Raw genomic sequence first — 25,437 nt, 5'->3', positions numbered from 1 at the left:
CATATAGATACTTCATATCTTTAAAATTTTTTTATAACAAGTTGTTGCTTAGATAGAAATATTTAACGTAGTGTAGTTGATTATCAGTTTCTAGTTCAGAATTATTCCCTCAACTTATTATGAATATTGGGTGAATTAAAGTGTTAAGCAACAAATAGCTCTTTATTTGGGAATGAGTTAGATAAGAACAAACTCTGCCTCTATTATAAGTAGTTTTCCCCCATCCTTGTTCTAGTAAAATCTGGAAATCATTGTTGATGTTAAGGAGGTATTCTTTTGAAAAAAATATGCCCATTGGATTTCCTTATAATTATGGAATATGCAAAAGGAAAGAAGATATCTCAATTTCCAAGTATATTCCCTTAGAGTTAAAAAAAAAACTCCATCTAATTCTATTATGCAGTTTCTAATTTAAGGTTTTTAAGATGAGAGAATCATTTTTCCTATCTCTTTTCACAATTCCAATCCAGAGCTTAGTAGGGGCATTCATAATGATGTTATCACCTTCTGTTGAAGTTTGTATGGACTTTGTTCATTATCATTTTAACTGATATTTAACCATGGAAGTCAAGACAGACCTGCAATATTTTCAAGCATTACTGAGGAAAGTATTGCTTATTGGAATTCCTTGAAGTAGTTAAGAAGTTGTCTTTTATTAGAATAATGCCTACACCTGTGCAGTGATTTTGTCTTTGGACAGTCATGATGTGATTTGACTTTTAGGTGACAGAATCTTCACCTCTGGCATAGTATATATAGGCTATATTTATTTTACTTTTTCTTAAAATGGAACACATTAATTTTTTTTAGTAATATTTGTTGGTTATAATTCTCTTTGCTTTGCCCTTTCCCAGTTTGAGGTAATGATCAGTACTAACTCTGACTTCTAGTAATTTCTGTATTAAAAGAAAAGAGATGTCATTCAGTCTTTCAATTGTACAGAAAGAATATTCAGCAAAAATATGGTAATATCTGGTTAGCAGGGAAGAGTGTAATGCCTCCCATGGCCTTAGCACATCCACCAAATCTGAAGGAATCTGATTACACATCTGTATCTTCATGCATTTGGGTAGCCTGGAACAATAGAAGCAAGACTTGAGCCCTAGCCCCCTGGACCAATCACGCCTCATGGACTACATTGTTAACTTTCAAGGAAAACCTAAAACAAAACAAAAAAATTAACTTGATTTACCTGGTGGTGGGAACCCTGGTAGACAGTAATCCTATTCATAAATGCTGTGGACCTGGCTTCTGGAGAAGCTAGCTCAGTTACTGAATACTTTTGATGACTATTTTGACCTCCTGAAGGTCCCACAAGATTGTAATCTCCTATCTTTCCTTTTTGCTACTCCATATAAGATCAGAAAAGAATAAACATACATACCCTGTATTTATTGCCATCTAATTCCTAAATATGAATATAAGGCAAAAGCACCTCGAGGCTTATAAATAATTCTTACTTTCTTGCCACATGGACCCAACTCTGAAGGTACTCTCTTCCCTTGCCCTCTTACTTTACCTCTTCACCCAACTGGAGCATCCAAAACCCATTTGGATTTTTCAGATACACACTTGACTTGGGAAAGATGGAAGTCACCAACTCTATTCTTTCTGATTAACTGGAGGAAACAAGGCATACCTTTTGCCAACTCTTTACCAAGACCTCTAGGTCTTTCCTACAGATTCCTAGGACTCTCATCTGGTTTATTTATGTAATTTAAAGATCCTAAGCCCTGCCATATCCCTTGCTTCTGTTCTATTTATGTAATTTAAAGATCTTAAGCCTTGCCATATCCCTTGCTTCTGTTCTATTTATATAATTTAAAGATCCTAAGCCTTGCCATGTTCCTTGCTTCTGAACCCTTAGGATTTCCAGGTCTTTTCTTCAGTTCTGAAGCTTAATCTTTGCAGTGTTGTCTCCACCAATTAGAGTATGCATTTCTGAAAACAGGGACTCCCTTACATTTTCTATTTGTATGCCTAGTGCTTGGCACTTATTAAGTGTTAATAAGTACTTTTTTATGCATTCATTCAATTTTTGAATGATGTTTCTTTTTCTGGCTCTTCTTTGGGGGTTTTGTTGGCAACATACAGAAAGGTTAACAATATGTGTTTATTTTTATATCCTGATACTCTACCGAAGTTATTAACTTTTCAACTATCTCTAGGTTTCTCTAAATAAGCCATCATGCTATCTGCAAAAGCAATAATTTTGTTTCCACTTTGCTTGTGCCAGAGGTTCCCAAAATTTCTTCATCTATGATGTCCTTAGTACTTTTTTCATGGTACCTCTAGGCCAAAAGAAATATCCAACAGTTCTGTTTATTAGGTAGTTAGCTCCAAACAACTTAATAAGTAGTTATGTTCTAACAACTTAGCTGTTTAAAAAAATAATACACATAAATTGAAAAAATAATATTTTTATTTCAGTTTTTAAAAAATTACAATTACTAATGAGATGTATATACTTTTTAGATGCTGAATAATTTCTCAAACCTTGGAATCATTGGAAACTACCATTCTTATTTCCTGTTCTACATTGACTTTCTTGAATTATTTGCTTTATATCACAGTAACTGCTGAAGACCTAGTCTCACACAGACATGGTACAGCAAATGGAATTAGTGTTATTGAGTTTAAGCACTTAGCAATGGGTGTTCATCTGCTAAGGTGCGAAGGTTTGAAAACCACAAACCTATGGGGGGTTCCTTTCCACAAATTTCTTTATAAGACAGCTAGGTGGCACAGTGGATAGAACATCAGCCCTGGAGTCAGAAGAAGCTGAGTTCAAATCCAACCTCAGATATATACTAGCTGCATGATCCTGGACAAGTCGCTTAACCCTTATCTGGGGTCATCTCCAGTCATCCTGATCCATATCTGGCCACATAGATGGCTCCAGACAAGAAAGTGAGGCTGGTGACTTAGCACAACCCCCCTCACTCATATACAATTCATGTGCTTGTTATGGCATCTGATGTCATGGTCGTCTTTGAGAATGAAAGACAATTATTAGGTGACAGTGAACATTCTTGCTTTGTCTGTGATTTTATTGGTAAGGATTCCAGCCTTGTCAATCATAGAAATGCTAACTTATGACTTTAGATTGATACTCTTACCATATTAAAGAAATGTAGAGAAGGATGCTCTGGGAAATATTTGCTTTCAGATCTGCCCCTTACCTTTCATTCACTCCTTCTGCCTCCTTCATTCCTCCTGAGCCATATTAAACCATTGTTAGCACCACATTTTTAGTCTTTTTTTTTTCCTGCCTTGTCTTCAGGTTCTACACTTCTCCATTGCATTCCCATGTTTTAGGTATAGGCTTAGACTTGATTTGGATCATAGATCTCAACTCAACATTGTGATGAAGTTTTCCCATGTACTGCCAGGACATGGTCAGAAGATGGGCACCAGAAGGGGTATGTCTAAAATTATCCCAGGCAGTGGGATTGTGGATATCCTTAGGTCAGTGCCAATACTTTGGGAGATTGAGATTGCTTGGTAAAGCAGACCACTGGTAGATATAGGTTAAAAGCTAACCTCAGACTAGACTTTATAGTTGAAATATGGTAAATACCTCTTCTCTTTCTCCCTTTCTCCCATGTGAAGTCCTTCAAAATCTAGCTCCAGTTTGCCTGGCCAGATGTATCACACATTTCTCTCCCTCACATATTCTATACTCCAGTGAAATTAGTCTTGGGGTGGGGAGGGAAGAAGGGAGAAAAATTGCAACTTGATATCTTACAAAAATGGATGTTGAAAACTATCTTTATATATAATTGGAAATAATAAAATGCTATTATTTCAAAAGAAATAAAACCAAAAAAGAATGTGATTGAGAAAATGTAAATGAAGCAAATTAAATATTAAAAAAAGAACAGAAAGAAAGTGAGCATGACTACTCTACATGGCAACAGGAAGAAGAACACAGAACGGTAGAGGGACAGAGGAAAACTGGGGCTTACATAGATGAAGGAGAAAAGTGGTAGTCAGAAAAGGATCTATCTGTCTAGACAGCTATGACCCTGTACCATATGGATTCTAAGTGGATCCATGAGATTATAGATTATTACATTCACTACAGTGGTAGTGGTGATGGTCATTTGATTCCCTTTACCTGAACACAATATGGAAAGGACAGGGAGAGGATTTGGGGAGTTGAAAAGAAAATGGGAAGAATGTAGTTTATTCAGTTTTAAAAAGTTTGTAAGAGTTCTGACTACATGGGGGGTAACCATGTGCCTTTTGATTACTTATCTAGAAGGACTGATTTTTGTTGCTGCTATTTTGGGGGTTTGAAGCATATGTATTTGCTTACACTATCAGTATTCTCTGAGGCTGCCAGCACTAACCTCAATACTACCTTGAGAGGGTCATAGTAGATGTGAGCCCAGGTAGCTTTGTATCTTATGTCATTGTGTGTTTGGGCATGAATAACCACCACAGTTTTGTTATTGTGGGAGGTTTGACCCCTCAGAATTGGCCTTTGGGTAGCTTATTGTCCTCCTTATCAAGTGGTATTGAATGCTTTCTATAAGAGCATCCCCAATTAGCAGTGAATGCTTTCTAATGAGCATCATTACCAGAAAAATGAAAGAATCCATCCATGAAACAGACTTATCTAAAGCAAAATATATTGGGATAAAATTTGAGGATATAATCATCTAGTCCTAGGATTTTAATAGACAAGAATACAGTTGAAAAATGTATTCCAGATAGCTTGAGGCATATTCCTCTTATAGTTTTTGAATTAGAGTGATTAGAGGGGTCTTTTCAATATCAAGATAAGCTGATTTTTTATCTTCCGATGACAACATAGTTCATAGTTTTCCAAATATAGGACTCTGTTCTTATTTAAAGGAAAACCCTTTTTTTTTTGCCTCATTCAGGATATGCATTTCCTATCAGTTTTTCTGATTTTCAAGATCTATATTAGTGGGAATGTTTAGAGGTGAAATTTGGCAATTTTTGAGACTGCATCAATGAGAAGATTTTCTTATCTGTCTATAGCACTAGGCACAAGGTGGAAGGGGGGGAATTTTGGGATAGGTATTTTATCTGTAAGCTTATGGAACACAGTGGGGACAGTTGGAAACTAAGGAGTTTATTTAGTAATGAAAAGTAGAAAAAAAGTAAACTATAAAAATGCCAACATATGACTAGTTTTCTAACAAAATAAACAAAAAAAAGCACCAATGTATACATAGGATACACAAGCTATTTATCAGTTCAGAACTGATTAAGAATTTTATATACTTTCAGAAACTTCCATTTAAACATATCTCTAAGTCAAACAACCATCAGTTTGTTTTCCTAATGCTTTCTTTGGGTTTAGACTAATTTACCAAAAAGCAAAGAAAGATCCCTTTAATAAAACAAAACAAACAGGCACAGAGATTAAATTTCTTCCCATGGATAGTAATTGGGAGAGTCATGATTCACTATTACCAAGCAAATATGAGCAAAAGAAAAAGGAATTCTTAACTAAAATAAAAATTTAAATATGTACACACTTATACATTTGTATTTAAAAAGAGTTCACTAGCAGAGTAAGATTGTTTGACTCTATTTTGTACCCATTCTTTTTTTTAAAGTAGTTTTAGAATGAAGCATGTACAAAGATAATTAAAGATAAATTTGAGTAATGTGTAGCAACATATAAGCCATATCTTTAAAGGTTCCGTTGAATTACTATATAGCTACTATAATATATAGCTACTATATTTTATTGCTATGTTGAAATTTAACATTAATCATATTTCAAAATATTACAGTCAGAGCTTGATTAGTGTAAATGAGTCCTGTGAAGTGATCCTATTATTCATATTTGTTCTGGGTGTTTTCATTGGGCCAGAATCATGAAAATATTTTATATAATTGCAATTTCAAATAGTGCAACTGTGAATAACAAATCCCTTAATGAACAGCATCCAGTTGGGTTTTCACTATATATTTCCTCTGTACTGGAACCAATGACCATACTTACATAATTGTAATTTAAAACAGTACAAATTCAAATACATGCCCCTACTTTAGGAAAAAATCTTATTCATATTAATCTGGACTTATCTGAATTAGAAAAGATTATTTGTTTTTTTAATTCAAAATTTGATTCTTTCCATGCTTTTTGTGTGGCCTTTTGCCCAATTTTATGTAATAGAGATTATTTAATTTAATGGCTTAAAGAAAAGATGGTCAAAATCATTTCAGGATTTTAAAGGAAAGCCTCATAGAATTTTATAACAAACAAAATGGTAATATTCATTTATAAAGTGACCAAATGCTGTACAATGCCTATAATTAGAAAACAATTTGAAATGCTTCTCATAATTTATATTCATTTAGTGAATTACTCAACTCAAAGTCAACCATGAAGCAATTTTATGAAAAGACAGTTGCTCCTTGGAATCTCAAATGAAGTCAGTATTTACTTTATTTCCTAACTGGAAATCTTAACTATTGTTGAATGAATTGAATATTGAGTAGACTCTAGTTTTGGCACAGAAAAAAATCAATTAATTTATGACACTGCTTATCCACTTCGATGGGTATTTTGTGAGCAGGACCAGAGGTAGTCAAAATTGTGATGTAAATAAGTTTGTTTCTTGATCTTTGCCTGCCTCTCAATGTTGTTCTGTCAGCTATATTTTTTGAATGAATGAATAAATAAATATAAAAATCTATGATCTCATTGATCTGGGAGTTCTGAACAATGGTTCCATCATAATCCTGTGCATGCCTTCCCTAAAGTTCATCACAGAAGGTCTACCTATAATAGTTCTAGAGGATTTCCTCGCTTTTTCTCATTTTTTTCAAGGATATCAGTGGAAGACCCTAGGTTTCTATCTTCTGTTCTTACTTTTGCACATGGCCAGCTCATTCTCTCTTTCTATCACCAAATTCTTTGATAACATCTTGTATTTTTTATTTCTATCTTTCAAAATTCCTTGTTAGTTACATGTTATAATCTATTAAATTATATATATACATATATATGTATATATATATATATATCAGTTTTCCTGTGCATTCTGAAAAAATCTCTGCTCTCAAGATCACATTTAGAATTTTATTTTTTTCAATTTTGATTTTAATGAACATTGATAGAAAGGGAATATTTCCTCTTTGAAAGTAGAATAGAAAAAGAGAATTTCATGTGAAACTATTAATTTTTATTATGTAGAGTTTGCTTGAATGAACTTAAATTCTAATTGGGGGAGACATTACATGGAGGAAGATTCAGTGTTGAAGCAGATGGAAAGACCCAGGGGTCTTCAAGGTATGGTATCAGGACAGATGAAAGTGCCCAGGGTTCTGCATGGCTCAGTGGAGGGTGATGATGAATCCTAGTGGGGCCTCCAATCTTACTGGAGAGACTTTAGTTGGTAATTCTCTCTACAGTAAAGGGGTCTTGAGGCAATCCCACAGTCCAAAGTCTTGGAATAGTGTTAGGTGTAGGCCTGACTCAGGCCTGGTTCTTGGAAATTTAGGTTTGGTGTTGAAATGAAATGAGGAGGTCATCTTATGGTTAACAAAATGAAGTTTATTTAGTCATGATGTAGAAAGGATATTCAGTAAAGATACTTGTTCTCTTAGTGTGGGTAGAAGAGTCCCACCTACCATTCATTTGGCAATACATATGGTCATCAAAGCAATATTTTGTGACTTGCATGGTTTTGGGCATCTGCCAAGTTAGGAGGGCTATGATTATACATGGGTAGAGACAGAATTTGCTAAACTGTCACCAGCTCTAGGATAGGAGTCTTTAACTATTTCCTCCTTTTTTTTTTTTGGTCATGGACCCTATTGACAATTTGGTGATATAAGTGGACATCTTAAGAAAAATTGTTTGTTGCTTGCATCATAATGAATGAAAATATTACATCTTAGTTAGATGTCAGTGAAAATAAAGATATAATTTTTTGTATCTATTAATAAATTTCATGTCAACCTTTGGGTAATGATTCTCAAACTTTTGGGACTTAGGATCTTTTATATATGAAGTTATTGAGTCTCAAAGAGATCTTTCTATATGTAATTCATATTGATCAAGATTGACTATATTAGAAATTAGAATTTGGGAATAACTTTGGGAATAACCTCTTGAGGAGACTCAACTCATTCACATAGCATATATTCATTCTATGTGTATTTGTTCCCTTGCTGAACTTTTGTATCAGAGTAGAGATTTCTATTTTTTTCAGTACTGGTGAATTATTAAAGATAAATTTCTTGGAAGCCATTTCTGAAGTTGATAGACCAGTGCTCTCTTGATGTTCACTGTATTCACTTGCCACTATTATCATGCACAGATCGCATGATACAGTTTCCATATACTGAGTCCTGGTTTGTCTTCAGATCTTGTTATTTTTGAATACATTTGAATTGGTTCCAAGAAATTCCGTGTTTCTCACACAAGAGTCACAGTCCCCAACTTCTTGTTGATATCAATTGATTCTTTTTTAAAAATAGTTTTATTTGTTTTCCAATTACATGCAACAGTAGTTTTGACCAATCATTATTTTTGCAAGGTTTTGAAGTTTACAGTTCCCCCCCCCCATCTCCCCCTGATAGAAAGTAATCTAATATAGGTTCTACATATGTAACTGCCAAACATAGATTCTTGTTTGAAAGAAGAATCAAATCAAAACAGAAGAAAAAAACTTTAGAGAGAAAAAAACCCAACTTTTAATAATTGAAAATATTAAGATTTGTATACCAATTTTTAGGAATCTTTCATCTTTCTCTGATGGAATCAGGTATGGGTGTCTTTGTCATTTTGTTTTATCAAGGTGCAGCATTTTCATAGGCTATTAAGACAATTTCCTTAAGATTTTTCCCAAAGAATGGTTGACTTATGAGGGTAACTTAAGTTCCATTGTCAAGGACATCAGTGCATTTTACATTCTCAATCTTTACCAACATCTTTATTGCAGTCACTGAATCTCAGAATTTGAGCACTGGAAGGGATCTCAGCAGAATCTAGTCTAAGTTAAACACAGATATCTCTACCATGATATTCCTGATAATTTCCTCTGAGTCCAGAAAGAATAAATTCATAAAAACCCTGATAATTAGGTTGTATTTATCTTTTTTTTCCAGAATTTGAAGTGACCTTTTTCCCTGAAATTATCTCTATTTCCCAAGGGCAGATCCAGTAGCTTTCAGCTTCAACAGGATCCTTGCCTTCTCTTGGCCAGTGAATCTAACATTTACATGACTATATTACCCAAAATTTTAACAATAGGTGGTTTTCTAACTATGGTTGTGTTTTGCTGATGCTACATTTATATCCAACCTCCTTTCCTTGACCTTTATATCATTGAGGGCTTTTGCTTTTGAATCCATGCCTTGAGCATGGTAGCCTTTTTTTTGGGATTCTGTAGCCTCGATATGAAGGGTATTTTCCAAACTGATTGAGGCTAGAATTCCTCAATGGGAAATCTTGACAATTGTATTATATCCTGTTCATCAATGAGGTAAAATATGATAAAACTCAATTGTGACTGGAGAGTAATAAATCTTTCTTGTATCTCCTGGATGTAGCCCATACTTCTAGAAATTTACTTACTTTAATCTGATTATATCCACCTCCTCATTTTTTAAAAATTAAAATTAATTATTCTAACTACATACAAAGATAGTTTTCAATATTCATTTTTGGTAAGATTTTGAGTTCCACATTTTTCTCCTTCCTTCCTTCCCCCCCCCTCCTCTTGAGAGCAAATAATCTGGTATAGGCTATACATGCATAATTATATTGAATATATTCCCATATTAGGCATGTTGTAAATGACAAATCAGAGCAAAAGGGAAACAAAAATCCATGGGATTCATCTTTATTTGTTACAGCTCTTCTGTGAACCAGTCTCTCTTTAACCTGGCCACTACCTGAGTCACAAACTCATTCATCTCTTTTCTTTATACTGAACAGTGAAGTAAATAACTATAACAAATACTTCCCATGGATTCTTACTATCCCCAAATTAATTCTTTTTTTTTTAGGTTTTTTTGCAAGGCAAACAGGGTTAAGTGGCTTGTCCAAGGCCACACAGCTAGGTAATTATTAAGTGTCTGAGACCGGCCACCTAGCCGCCCCTAAATTAATTCTTTAAACTGATAATTGCCATCAGATATCAGACACCATGGCCTTTGGGTTTAGTATAAATATCAAAACTACTTCCCTAAAACTTTCTATCAATGTATTTCTTTTTCCTACTAATCTTACAAATGAGTGATCCAAGTGTCCTATAATTATTATGCAAGATAACTTGCTTCCTTTCATGAGAAGATTTCTAATTTGGTCCTATAGTAAACTTCTCTTAGAATATCCCTAGTCTTGGATTTACCCCTGGAGAATTTTTGTCTGAACTGAAAGTTAATCTTCACTCCATCCAAGGGTGTGGCTTCAATGACTGACATAAGTAACATGGTCTTTCACTCATTCACAAATAAGAGATATATTTCTGACAGAAAAACTAGCCTCAGTCTCATCCATCTAGAGATTTCTATTTCTGACTATGGTTTGCACCATAATTTCTCTGCTGAGGTTCCCTAGGAACTCCCCTTATTCATCTCAGATGGGGAGAAAGAGAGGGGGATGGTCTGAAACTTGTTGAGTTAAGTTCAGAAGGGAATAGTAACAGGTAAAATAAACTTTGATTTCAGAGGTAGAGTCATGCATGGTAAAGATGGATAACATAGTAGAAAAAGGTTACTTCAACTAAGTATCTCTACTAAATAGTCAAACATTTCTACCTGACTTTTGCTGAGAGAAAAAAAGGGAAAGAAGATTTGAAGGATGGAAATACATAATTAAAATCATAATTGTGAATGTGAAATTACCCTTGAAATTGAAGGAATGAAGAATATATTAGGGGAAAAAAATTTCATGATTCAAATGGACCAGCAGTCCATTGGAAAGAAACACTCAGAGTTAAAATAAGGGCCTAAAGTAGCATGAAGAGGGTAGTAATCATGTCCTCAGATTGAGATCTAAATCACGAATAATAACAGAAATACAGCTTAAACAACTTTGAGGTTTTCCTCATCAGTTTACCAAAGATTCCTTTCCCTTCCTTCCCACCCATCCCAACTCCAAGGAAAATGACAATGGTGGAAGTACTGTGGAAGAAGAGTCACAGTTTAACCTTGCTGGAACTATGAACTGGTTCAGTCATTCTAGAAAACAATTCCGAATTATATTCACACTCACTTAATTGTGATTTTGACCAGAGATGACACTAATAAGCTCAGATCTAAAAGAGATTAAAGAAAGAAGGCAAGGACCCATTTGTACAAAAATATTTTGTAACTATAGAATGGAGAAAATCCTGAAAATAATTTATTCAATGATTACAATTTTACAATTTATTCCACAGCTACAATATACAAAATACAATGCAGAAGAACAACTTTGAAAGATTCAAGAACTCATATTACCCATGATTTAAGATGACTAATGATGAAACAAGAAACTTGACAGAAACATGATGCCCTAAAAATGCCATATGAGACATATTTTCTGACTGGACCAATGTGTGGATTTATCTTATTTGACTGTTATTACAGAGCATTCTTAAAAAGCAAAAATTTTATGGAAAGCAGGCTTAGAGATAATCATGTCCTTCTGCCTAAAATTAAAAAACTCAGGAAAGGGAATCATTAAAATATTTTTTATTCAAAAGAGATCAGAAAGAAGTTCAAAGAAATATACAGGTAAGCAAGAGAACTTTGAAAACTGGGTTGAAGTTGTTTTCAAAAAAAGCCAGACATAATAGATTTGTGACTCCATATACATTTCTTTTTGGTTCTTTATATGTGGACATTTTTATATTTTTAAATGTTTGCCAAATTCAAATGAACGAAAATTTAAAAATATTAAATGTAAATACTTCATGTTTAACCAAAGAAAATAGTATGTAATTGATAGCAATTCAAATCCACATACTTACACGAACAATAACTTAAAAGAAATCAATTGAACATGTTATATGCATATGTCTCAATTAGGTTTATCACATTATTGACAGTATTGAACAGTAAATTTTTGAATTTATATTTGTCATATAATATAACTCATGTTATAATACAAGGAAATGTTCATGGGATGAAAGAAGCGCAAAATGAAAGTCAATCTAAATAGGATTTTAAAGATATTAGATTGTGAAACTTCAGTGAACCATAAACAAGAAAATATTTTCATAAACATATATGAAAATGACAAAATCAAAATGAAAATGAAATTTAAGGGAAAAAAACAGGAAAATATAAAATAAATTTTGCTCTTAAAATCACGAGAAGGAAATAAAAAATAAAATTTCTTCCTTGAGTAAGTATTATTGAAACAATTCTGGAAAAACAAAGGAGGGGTGGCTAGTTGGCATAGTGGATAAAGCACTGGCCCTGGAGTCAGGAGTACCTGGGTTCAAATCCGATCTCAGACTTAATAATTACCTAGCTGTGTGGCCTTGGGCAAGCCACTTAACCCCATTTGCCTTGCAAACCCCCCCCTAAAAACAAACAAACAATCAAAAAACAAAGCATTTTTTCACAAGAAATACCATTTATAACCACCAGGTGGCATAGAGCAGCAAGGCAAACTGTCAATCAAACCATAACTTGATGGGATTGTTTGCATAATGTTGTGAGGTTAAGGGGGCTGAGGAAGGACTCATCCCTTCTCTTTTCTTCTCAGAAGCATGGCTTCCCCTCTCAGTAACATATTACTTCTTCTGATGGGTTTAGCTTCTTTTTCAAGTCTAGTTTGCCACTGTCTTCCAGAGAAAAAATGGAAATGAACGCCTTCTTCCATTCACTAATTGACCACCATGGTTTTACTGGTTTTATGTTTACCAGGAGGATCTGGACTTAAGGATCATTCTTTCCCCAACTCTCTCTGTCTCTTTCCTAGTAGAGAGAGAGAAGAAAAGAGGGTCAAGGACCATTTGGGACTAGCAGAGGTGACCTAGATGTAAACCCATTAGAAGAGACTTGAGTTGGAGTGGTCAGATAGGTAGGAGGAGAATTAGGGTAGAGTAGTGTCACTGTAACCTAGAGAGAAGAGAATATCAAAAAGAAGATGATGATTGACAGTGTCAAATGCCAGAGAGAAGTAAAACAAGGATGAGAACTGAAAAAAAAGCGGTAAGATTTGGCAACTAAGAGATCATTAGTAATTCAAAAAAGACTGGCTTTAGGTGAATGAGGAAGTCAAAATCCAAACTATAGAGAGTTAAGAAGAGAGTGAGAGAAAAGGAAGTAGAAGCATCTATTGCTATTGAGCTTCTCAAAGAGTTTAGCTATAAAAAGGAGGAGAAAAATGAGGCAGTAACTACTAGGGATGGAGGCTTTATTGAATTTGAGGGAGACCCGCACATGTTTACAAGGTAGTACGGAAGTAGCCAGGGAGAGATTGAAGACAAAATGAGGGAATGGGATGGATTAGGATACTTGTACATATTTTCCTTGTCAGGGAGAAGAGCTACCTCATTATATGAGAAAGGATTTGGAGATAGAATAGCAGAAGGCATCTGAGTAAATAAGAAGAGGAGAAAAGATGGAGCCAGTGACAAATGGCACAGTTTGTTCAGTAAAATAAATACAAGGCAAGGTTCCCAACTGAGAGGCTGGAGGGAGAGGCAACTGTGGGTTTAGAAGAGTCATGGTAGTGAAATGTAAAATGAACCAATTAGGGACTGGTAGAAGGATTACCTAGCCTCCATTAGGACCCAGTTAAAATTCTGTAACATAAATTGGTAATATATTCTTTCACTAGGGTGCTATTAATTTTTTAGAAGTATAGGGAGCACACGGGATGATGGCAAATGAAGGACAAATTAGATACACTGAGTAAAGACTGCTTCAGGGAGTAGGAGCTTTTTGGGTAGGGGAGAACTGCAGCTTTGAAACCTAATAAGGGCTCTCACTCTGTAAAGAGTAAATACCTCAAGGAAAATTCCTGTACTCCAAGAAGGGAGAAAAGGATTTCCACTCCACTAGAAGCGATGCTACCCTTTTGTTGCAGGTTCTCTCTAAGTCTGAGCTTACTTTCCCCTGGCCTTAATAGGTACTTGTGGGAGACAGCATCCCAGGCTTGATGATGGGGATACTTTTTGTTTTTCACCAACTATTATTATTATCATAAATGAATCTGTTTTTCTAAAAGCTAACTCATTTTAGCTGCTTTTGCTAATCAGTGGGCTGCACAATAGCTGGGGGCTCATGAATAAGTTTGAAAACCACTTCCAATCCCTCAGGATTACCATGAGAACTTTTGAAGTGAGGAGTCAACTACTCAATGGCACCTAACCTGTGAGTGGGTGTAGGAGTCAGAGTTGAGAAAGAGAGTCCAGCAAATATGCTACAACAGCAATTGCAAAATCCGGTAGGAAACAAAAGAAAGGACATTTTCATTTAAGAGATCTACAAAGCGTTTAAACAACTACAAAGCATAAATACCTAGCAAGCGCTATTTGGTGCTCATGATAGGGCTACACCAATATAATTTTAAAAATGATGATACTACCTAAATTAGACTTAGTAATAACCAAGGGAAAGTCTCTTTGGAGCTAAACTATTTCCCAAATTCTCTTGGAGAGGGACAAAACCTAGAATGTCAAGAGAAGGTATGACAAAATGTCAAAAAAAATGACAAATAATACTTCCAGTTTTAATATAGGGATATTGTCATTGTTGTTATGCATGTCTTAGTCTCTGTGACCTTATGGACAATACCATACAAGGGGTTTTATTAAGGCAAATATACTGGAGTGATTTGCCATTTATTAAGGCAAATAGAGGTTTAGTGACTTGCCCAGAGTTACACAGCCAGTAAGTGTTTGAGTCCAGATTAAAACTCAGGTCTTCCTGATTCCAGTGCTAGCACTCTACCCACTGAGCCATCTAACTGTCTACAGATTTCTCTATTATTAAGTAAGAATAGAAGTCAGTATAATAGAGGTCAGTAAAATGAGTGAGATAAGGATGAATCAGAAATACATGAATCAGAAATCCCATGTTTCACAAACATGAGCATACGAATTACTTGGGGAAAAGTACTCTATTTGACAAAAATTTCTAAAATAATCTGAAATCACATTAGCAGAAATTAGTTTTAGACCAATATTTTACAATGCATATCATAATGAGCTCAAAATGAATTTTCATCTTGTCATAGAGCACCCCACTGAAAAAATTAAAAGGTAACTAGATCAGATGTACTTGAAATGTATAAATAGATCAGGTATGGCTATTAAAAGAATTATTAACCAAAGAAAGAATAGAGATTATCCAAAATATGAAATAGGCAATTTCAGTTCTAAGAAGTCCTCCAAAAAGCAAGTTACTTTGTTCAATAGGGAAGTTATTTTGGAAACAATAATGGAAGGTAATTTCAAAAAAGAATCTTACAGTAGAAGGAAGGTAATATCATCTATTTCAGTTTCACTTATTTAAGTAAGAAACCTAAAACAGTTTTTTTTTTCACTTGACAGCAGAAAAGTAATACATTCTACCCATGTCACAACTGGCAAGTTTTCCTTGGGCATAAGGTTGCCATTGTCTAGCCAAAAGAATATTCTTCCCTCTTCATTAAAACAGCAGCAACACATAGTCACAAACACACACACACACACAATCTGGCATGGTTAAGTCATAGAGACTTACTCACTTCATCACTAGGGAAGAGTTCAATTTCCTTCTGCCTTTTTGAGATTTTTTTACTTGAGAGTTAGGTAAATAGCATCTGTCTTTGCCATTTTCACTCTGGATAAAGTCATTTTCTCCTTTTAACTTCTTTTCCTTAAAAATCATTAGAGAAAGCCTGGATAGGGAAAATATTAAAGGGTGATATAGGAAAGGATTACCTCTCTGGCAAAGTAAGGATCAGTTAGTGGAATGAGCACTGAAATCGGGGACAAAGTACAACCTGACTTTCTATGTGACCTTAGGAAATTTATTCAATTCCTCTTGACCTCAGTTTCCTAATTTGTAAAATGAGAAGGTTGCATTAAATGACCTCAAAGGTCTCTTTCAGCTCTTAAGTCTATACTTCTTTGGGCCTTTGAGTATTTATCTGCTTAAAACCAATTAAGTCACCAAAAGGTGAGAGATACCACTGTGCTGCTCAGTTTGAAAAATAAGAGAATCTACATCAAATTTTCTTCAAGTAAAATGTGGTTTAAGAAATGACTTTTGGAGCTCTATTTGCATAACAACATTCCACTTCTTCACATTTTTTTTATTTATTTGGGGGCATTTTTATCCCTGCCTCCCTTAAATTGCAAACCATTCATTCACCAGATGTGTTAAAGTAATTTTAGTAATTACTTGGAAACAAGGAATAGAAAGCCTTTATCTCCTTGCTTCTTTTCAGGGTTTTCATTTTCTCTGATGAATCCAAGTGCTTGAGTGGGTGGTGTGGTTGTCATGGTATTGTCCTTGAACATCTTTGTTCCAGGTGACAAACATGTAGGAGTCACAAATGATTTGGGAGTTGTTCCTGGTTGCCAGGGAATGAAACCATGAGTCAGAAGCTGAAATAATGGGAAGACTATGGCTTATTTTAAAAATCCTAGGAACGTCTCAAGGCCCAGAGATATTTCTTAATGCCTCAGTCACATCAGCAGGGGCCAAAGATCTCTCTCTTTTTTGGAATTTCTCATGACCTGTGCACCCTGATCAAAGAGCAACTCTTTTCTGCTTTGATTCATTGCACTTCAAAATTCAATAAGAAAGGGTAATTTTAATGGAGTTGATCCCCCTCCCCACTATTAAGAAGGCATAGAAGAAGATAATATTAAATCAGTAGAATCTACCCAAAGAACTGTTGCTATCTTAAGTTTTACATTTATGGATAAATAGAAATGTTTCACAGCAGCTGGCAGGACCAACTTATTCATGGAGTTCGCCAATCCAGTTAAACACATATTACCAATTTAAATGTCAACCTCATTTTATTTTATTTTATCTTTTTAGGTTTTTTTTTTTTTTTTTTTTTTTTGCAAAGCATTGGGGTTAAGTGGCTTGCCCAAGGCCACACAGCTAGGTAATTATTTAGTGTCTGAGGCCGGATTTGAACTCAGGTACTCCTAACTCCAGGGCTGGTGCTCAATCCACTGTGCCACCTAGCTGCCCAATCAACCTCATATTAAAGGACTGTAACATTTATATGCAGATCCTCATTGTCATTAAGTTTATAGAAGTACAGAATTTGAAGGGTATCTGGAAGGGTATCTTAGCAGTCATTTCATCCAACCCATAGAAAAAGAAATCCCCATTACAACATATTTGCCAATTTGTTATCTAGCCATTGCTTGAAAACTTCCAAGATGGTGGTGACCTACCTCTTTGAGAGGTAGCCATTATGACTTTTTCACAGTCTAATTATTGCAATTTTTTTTATCTTTCTTTGTCTTTCTTCTGGGGACAAATGGAACAAGTCCAATCCCTCCTTCGTATTTACCTCTCTTTTTCTCCTTTCCAATATTTGACATCTACTGGATCCACCATGAATCTTCTCTTTTCCAGGCTAAATAGCTCCAATTACTTCAGTGAATCCTCAAATGACATGGACTCAGGGACCTTCCCCATTCTGTTGCCCATCTCTGAACACCCTGCAACTTGTCATTGTCCTTAGACTCTGGTGACTCGAGTTGAACAGTGTTCCAGAGGAAGTCTGGCAAGAGCAGGCTACAATGGGGCCATCATTTCCTTATTTCTGGGAGCTTTGCCCATCTCAGTTTGGGCTGAGATCTCATTACTGTTCTGGGCTACAACATCACACCCTTGACTCATTTTAACTTTGTATTCCACCAAGAGCCTGATCTTCTGAATAACTAATGCTTCCCTTAATATTTGTTCAGTCAACCAGTCAACACAAGCATTTATTAAGCTCCTACTTTGTTTGAGGTATAATGCCAAATACTGGAGATACAAAGAAAGATAACAAACTGCTCACAAAGAGTTCATGGAGATAAGATGCAAACAACCATTAGAAAACAGAATAGATATAGGATAAATTAGAGATAGTCTCAGAGGGAAGACAGTAGTACTAAGAGAGTCTGGGACTTTTCGTAAATGGTAGGATTTTATCTGGGGAATATAGGAAAGTCAGCAGATGGAAATGTGGAAGAGCCATGTGAATATGGGATTGAGAATTAGAATTGAGAGACGGCAAGGAAGGTGATACCACTGGATCACAGAGTATAGAGCTGGTATAAGACATGAAAGCTTGAAGGGGACCAAGTTATGAATGACTTTATCAAACAGAGAATGTGAAGGGCTTTGAATACTAAATATAAAATGTTTGATAATGAAAGTGATGGGGAACTAGTGGAATTTATTGAATGGAGATGTTGTATTTCAGAAAGATCAATTGGACAGGTGAGTGGAATAGGAAGGGACGAGGCTGAGAGATAAGCAGGAGGCTATTGCAATAATCCATGCTAGAGGTGATGAAAAACCTATTGTGGGCACAGGATCAGAAAAGAAGAGAATAACCAAGAAATGTTATGAAGGAAGAATCTACAGGATTTGGCAACAGTTTGGGTATCTGATACCAAGGGGTGAGAGAGAGAAACTGGAGGAGTCAACAATTTTACCAAATCATATTGGATTCACTCACTTGCCTTAGCAGAGGTTATTGTCTTGTAAAGGAGACTGAGAGTTCTAATCTGCAGTTTGTCATTGGCCTTTAATATGAAAAATGGGGCAAACTCTGTCTTTTGGATGGCCTTACCCATAGATCTAGGTAAAGGGAATCAAAGGACTGTAGTTTTACTTGCAATGGTCTAAAATGGAATCATTTGTGTCTAAAAAGGGAAAAAAATAGAGTAATCTCCTGTCTCTTCTTTCCGGTTCCCCTTTTGAAGCTCATTTCAGTCAATACTTGGGATCTTTGGGGCAAGAAGTCAGCTAGGGAAAAGAACTAGATGTTGGGATGGCAGATAGCTCTGGCTACATACTTGGGGATTTTCAGGACTAGGGGGGAAAATGCTGACAATGAGATTAATTTGGGGGAGAAGGTGACCCAGGTTGGATTGCCTAGATCAGGGCAATGATTTGATTTAAGGAATAAGGTCCAGTTCAAGTTTTTTCTTCCCTCAGGGTATAGGGTAGCAGCATAACCCATAATCCATAGACCCCTGAACATCTTTCAGGGGATCTGTGAGGTGAAAACTGTTTTCGTTATAAGATTTATTTACCCATGAAAGTAGTCTTTCCTTTTCCAACCACATAACTCTGTGAGGCTAAATTTTCTTCATTTACTTTAACCAAGCCAACATATCATAACAGATTGAATGCAGAAGTAGTCTCAAGGATTTAACTCTCTTCTGTTAAGCCAGCTATTAAAGAAATTTACAAAAAATTTTTTTTAAATTCCATCTATATCACTTTTTTGTTTGAAAAATATTCTTTCATAAAAATATATCATTTATGTTAACATATATTTATTATTTTTAATTTAATAAAATAAGTATTTAAACATTCTTGTACTTCTAATAAGTAGATATTGGTATATACAGTTTACATAAACAAGAGCTCTTTGAGGGGGAGGTCCTCATTAATTTAAAGAGCATAAAAGGATCCATCCAACAGTTTGAGAACCGTTGGTGTAGGGATAGAGGATCTCAATGGGGTGGAGTTGGACTGCTGTACCCATCCTAGGATTCTTCTTTCTTAACCCTGATAGGATACAATGATTAGAACCTTTCTGTCTCCTTTATAAGACAACAATCTCCACTAAGGCAAGTTGGAAGCTGACTGTGAATTCCATACAACTTGGTACAATTGTTGACTCCTCCAAAGGAGGTTGGAATATGTAGTCCATGTACAGGATGGAGGATAAAGGGATAAAAGGCATCCCAGTGAAGAGATTCTTTTTAATTAGTGATGCACATCTGGTGTGTGGTGGTAGACAACAATGTTTAGTGGGTTACTGAGACCTGGAATGAATTTCTCAAATGGAATTGGAGAGCCTATTGATCATAGATATAAATCATTCTTGGTGGTCAGGGCAGAACTTCTAAAAATCTTTTTTTTATTAGCATTTGACTATATTTAGCATTGGAGAATGAAATGTCAAATCATTCCAGTATCTTTGCCAAGAAAATCCCAAGTGGGGCCACAAAGATGTGGATATGACTGAAGACAACAATAACGACAATGTAGTTAGCATAGACTTCTTTGTTGACAGAAGTTCTTCTGGTTTGAGATATGGAATACATATGAACCTTCTACAATTTTGAGCCACGTTCATCTGTTTATAGTGTTCTGATTGAGTGTGACAGTACTATTAGCAACATCACTCCATTCATGTTCACTCTCAGTACAAATTATGGTTATATTTTTCAAAAAGAAATTTATTGTTCAGTTATTTTTCATTGTGTCTGCCTCTTTGTGAGTTCATTTGGGATTTTCTTGGCAAAGATACTGGAGTGGTTTGTCATTTCCTTCTCCAGCTCATTTTATAGGTGAGGAAACTATGGCAGACAGGTGCCCAGAGTCACACAATTAGTAAATGTCTAAGATTGGATTTGAGTCAGAAAACTCCATGCCTTGTCCTCTATTTACTGTTCTACTAGCGACCTCTAAAATTATAAGCATAATTTACCATATCAATAACAAAACCAATAAAAATCATTTGTTTGCCTCAAGAGGTGCAGAAGAAACTTTTTTTTCTGTTTTTGTTTTTGCATGGCAATGGAGTTAAGTGACTTGCTCAAGGTAATTAATTGTCTGAGGTCAAATTTGAACTCAGGTCCTCCTGACTCCAGGGCCTGTGCTTTATCCACTGTGCCACCTAGCTGCCCCCAGAAGAAGCTTTTGACAAAATCCTATACCCATTCTTATTGAAAGCATAGGAACAAATGAAACTTATCTTAAAATGATAAATAATAGGCAAACAGGATTAAGTGACTTGTCCAGGGAATAGCTAGGAAGTTCTGAAGCCAGATTTGAACTCAGGAAACTTGGATCTTTCTGATTCTAGACCCGATGTTCTTTTTTTTTTTTTAGATTTTTTTTGCAAGGCAAATGGGGTTAAATGGCTTGCCCAAGGACACACAGCTAAGTAATTATTAAGTGTTTGAGATGGGATTTGAACCCAGGTACTCCTGACTCCAGGGCCGGTGCTTTATCCACTGTGCCACCTAGCCGCCCCTTAGTCCTGATGTTCTATTTTTGTTCCACCTAGCTTTCCCCCACCCCTTTATAAAAAAGAATTACATTTGATGATTTATTTTATCTGAAGTCTGTGGATCGTGATGGGCAAGCAAGAATACATTAACTATATCAAACTCTAAAAGTTATCTTAAGATAATTCTATAATATATAGATATAGATGTAAAATGTCTCTCTCTCTCTCTCTATATATATATATACATATATATATATATATATATATATATATAATTTTTCTGTCTGTAGTCAAAGATGTAGTTATCAAATCTAGAATTTAATTCCTTAAAAGAATCTTATAGTAATTAGGGAATACCTGTCTTTTTACAAGTAGAACTACAAGGCATCCTAAATAATAGCAGACTAAAACCCCTGCAAAAGAAGAACAATTGGCATTCAAAAGAATCTATTTGTACTTTTGGAAAGGTCAACATGGGCAAAGTTGAGTGACCTGTTTCATCTTTGATGACTTCCCAATTTGCTTCATGGAAAGAATAATTGAGTCACTACTGGCGGGCTTAAAAAAGGAAGCTTAGATCAGCTAAAGTTCTCTAATCATTTTAATTATAATTACTTCCATCTCCTTTGTTAATTTTGCACACAAAAGTATCCTGGAAGCCACACAAATGCTTAGTGTCCTCTGAGCTGGTTTGTTGATGAACCATGCCTACCATGTAACAATTAGAAAATGATTGATTTTATTTGAAAAATCATTTTCACATTTTTATTACTGTGGGTAGACTGACCCCTCTTCTCAAGGCTAATTAATTTAAAGTTAAATTTTGTTAGCTCTCTTTGATCTTAGTTGAACCCAGATTATAAGTTATAATTCTATATTACTCAATGAGGTTTGAGCCAGGTTCACGGCCCCATTCAAGAGGGGAGATGCAAAACAAGAGGGGTGGATGTGGGAAGGGGAAAACTTTGGGATACTCCTACCCTTACCTTCATGTCTATCACTAAAATATTACCAGTAATTCTCATCTACTTGCAATAGAACTGACTGTTTGGTCAGTTCTGGACCTAGTCCATGATAATCTGGTGTGGTGTTAGCAGAACACTTTTAATGAGCAGAAAAGACAAATTTGCCATCTAAAGTGATCCCACCCCACACAGCAGATTCCACTGTTTACACTTTGGGATAGGATTTAGAAGAAAGATAGATATATTAATAATAAAAGTTGCTGACATGGTTTTACATCTATAATTCAATCCATAAAATGGCATAATAATATCATTGAAAATATATTTTGTATTCAATGGATTTTTGTATAAATTATTTTAACATTTGAAACTTCTTTTTCCTATGGTTCTACTAGCAAAGTATAAGAAATTACAAATAACACATTATAATATTATAACAAATGTTTTTTATGATTGACAAATATTATGACAAAATTCCATGAGACTACGTACGTGCATTGCTTCCATATCCTCTCCTCTCATATATATATATTGCTTTGCAATCTGGCTCATAACTGAGCCAAAATTGCTTTCTAAATTTGCTATTATTTCTTATCCTGCAAGTCTGATGATTTTTTCTCAGTCCTCATTTTCTTGATCTCTCTCCTGCATTTGACATTGGAAGATGATACTGAGTTTGTGAGTATAGGTTTGCTATTATTACTCACCAGTTTCATTTGTATTCAGTCATTTTTCATTGTGTGTGACTCTTCATGACTCCATTTGGGGTTTTCTTGGCAAAGATACTGAAGTGGTTTGCCATTTCCTTTTCCTGCTTATTTTACAGATGAGGCAATCAAGGCTAACAGTACTGACTTGCCCAGGGGCATACTGCTACTATGTGTCTGAGGATGGATTTGAACTCAGATCTACCCCACTACAGGGCAGGCATTCTATCACAGGCATCACCTGGCTGCACAATCTATGAGCCTGGGTTACTAGAAGATAGTAAGGGGGAAGTTCAGCAGAAGGATGAGATAATGAATGAGCTTTGTTTTGGACATGGAAGCTTCTTGTGAATAAGGGTTATTTCATTCTTTGTCTTTGCTTCTTCAGAGTCTTTTACAATGCTTTGTATACTGTGGACACTTAATAAATGCTAACAGGTTGATTATAGACACCTGGAATATGAGTTGCTTGAGGAAGCTGAAGTCTCAAAGTGGAATGATATTCTTTTCAAAGCTTGGGTTCATTTACTCCTCTTATATTTTGATTCTAAATTTGCACTTAGAATTAGAATTCAAAAAAAATTTTAAATATTGTCAAAGTTTAAAATTTCCAATTCCATTGTTTGTTGCAAGGATCACATTTAAAATATTAGTAAGATACAAATTAATTTAACATTAAGAATACATGCTTTCCAGTGTCAATATCATAACTTTTAAATATTAATTCATAGCATTCAAAGCCTTTTTAAGGCACAAATGTGATTTTGTAAAGAAAACATTTTCCGTACATATTTTTTCCAAACACATATATCACACTGTATATCCTTAGTATACAAAGAACTATGATTATTATTTTTCTCCCACAATAAAAGATACTTTGGACACATGTAGGAAAGTTTAGATCAAAGAAAAACATACAAATCATTACTTCAGCAAAGGAAGGGGAACAAAAAGGATTAACTTGATTCCAAAATGCACTTATACAGAAAAAAAAAATAATCCAAGGATTGGTGAAGTTTTGCCTTCTGTTTTAAGAAAACTTTTTAGCATAGTTAAATGCACTTAACAATTGTACTCTGAACATAAAACTTTTTCATCCCAAGGAAAGAAAAAGAATGCTAAATACACATTTGCTGTATAGGAGGTGTGCTGCATTCTATAATTCCCACCTTTGTGAAAGATGTCAGATGAAGCAATGTCAGAATGTAAATTGCAACCTTTCCTCCTTACATATCATATCCAAGGTAAAAATGTGATGAAGATCAATTTGTAAAAGGACATTAGAAATGATACACATTTTGTAAACCCAACTCTGACTATTTTAATTTGCTTAAGGCTCTCTTCTCCTTCCCATGAAGCTGGTATCATCCTATCCAATAAATCTTGCTTCCTCTTTGTTTATTTTTCAAGGCAGAGCAGAGCAGAGAAAGGGACAAGAGAAGATTAACAGCTGCTCAGAATTGATCCTAAAACCTAGATATTTGGGTGGCTTAAAATATTTTGCTACTAAAAACCAAACCAAACTAAAAGTAAAACCCCAAAAGCTCTCTCCTGAAAATGAACTACCCTTTACTTAATTAATATTCCTAAGTCCAACAACCTGAACAGGGAGAGTATAAGCAAGAACGTCTTTAAAAAATTCATTTATCAGACCATTTCAAAAAAGGATTTCTGCCAGAGTTAACTCTCAGCTTACTTCATTATAAGTAAACAGATAGAGCTTAATAAAACTTTCCCAGCTTCACCCATACTCACTCATACAGAAATCTCCTCAAGGCCTCCAATGTACACTCACATATTTGGCAAAAACAAATCAAGTTCAAATCCAGATATACTGTTTCTTTGTTTTCCCAGGTCACCAGTTAAATCTTAAGAGAATAACGTCTAATAAGGATACTACTTAACCCCTACTTAGACACGTGGAAAAGCTTGGGTCCAACTCTCTGTTGATCCAATAGGTAGGAAGAAAAAAAAACCCTGATGAAGAACCAAAAAGATTGAGACAATGAAGGAAGGGAGTAGACACTCAGTAAAAATTCTCATTTAAAAAACCAAACAAAAGATATACATTTTCTCTGGGGTTAACAGATGCCAAAACAAGCTAATAATCTACTTGGAAACAGGAAGATCTGAGTTCAGTTTTGACCTCTGACACTTTGCTAGCTGTGTGAACTAGTAAGCAAGTCACTCAATGGCTACCTGCCTCAGTTTCCTTATCTGTAAAAATGGAAGTAATAATAGCACTACCCCCACCCCCCTTCCTAGGGGTTGTCAGAATAAAAGTAAAGCACTTTGCAAATCTTGAAGTATTACATAAATTTTGCTAGCCTTATTTTTTGTTAAAATGTTCATAAATACAGTGGGATATTGTTATGTATGCTAAACTGGTAAGTCATATCTTGTTAGGTATTAGGGAAGTGCTAAATTTCTGTGATCTGCGGTGCTGTTGCAGTTTCTACTCTTTCTTTGTAAAGTCAACATGGATCACTGAGTCCAGGATCAATGGGCTCATTTTTCTATAGTGACCAGCTCCTGGATCTCCATCATAAATCAATTTTTCAGTGCATATTGGTGTAAACTTTTAAATAATATACTAATAAGGAGACGACTTCAATGCATCATA

General features: G+C 35.1%; 1 protein-coding gene across 1 annotated transcript in view; it reads left to right on the top strand.

Annotated features, from left to right (window-relative positions):
- The window catches only part of ADAMTS3 (ADAM metallopeptidase with thrombospondin type 1 motif 3), a 296,116-nt gene that overhangs the window by 115,892 nt on the left and 154,787 nt on the right, over nucleotides 1-25,437 (top strand). The window lies entirely within an intron of this gene.

This window comes from Macrotis lagotis, chromosome 3 (genome assembly GCF_037893015.1).
Source record: "Macrotis lagotis isolate mMagLag1 chromosome 3, bilby.v1.9.chrom.fasta, whole genome shotgun sequence".
Taxonomy (NCBI): Eukaryota; Metazoa; Chordata; class Mammalia; order Peramelemorphia; family Peramelidae; genus Macrotis; species Macrotis lagotis.
The sequence above is the reverse complement of the archived record's forward strand: the minus strand, read 5'-3'. Positions and strand labels throughout refer to the sequence as shown.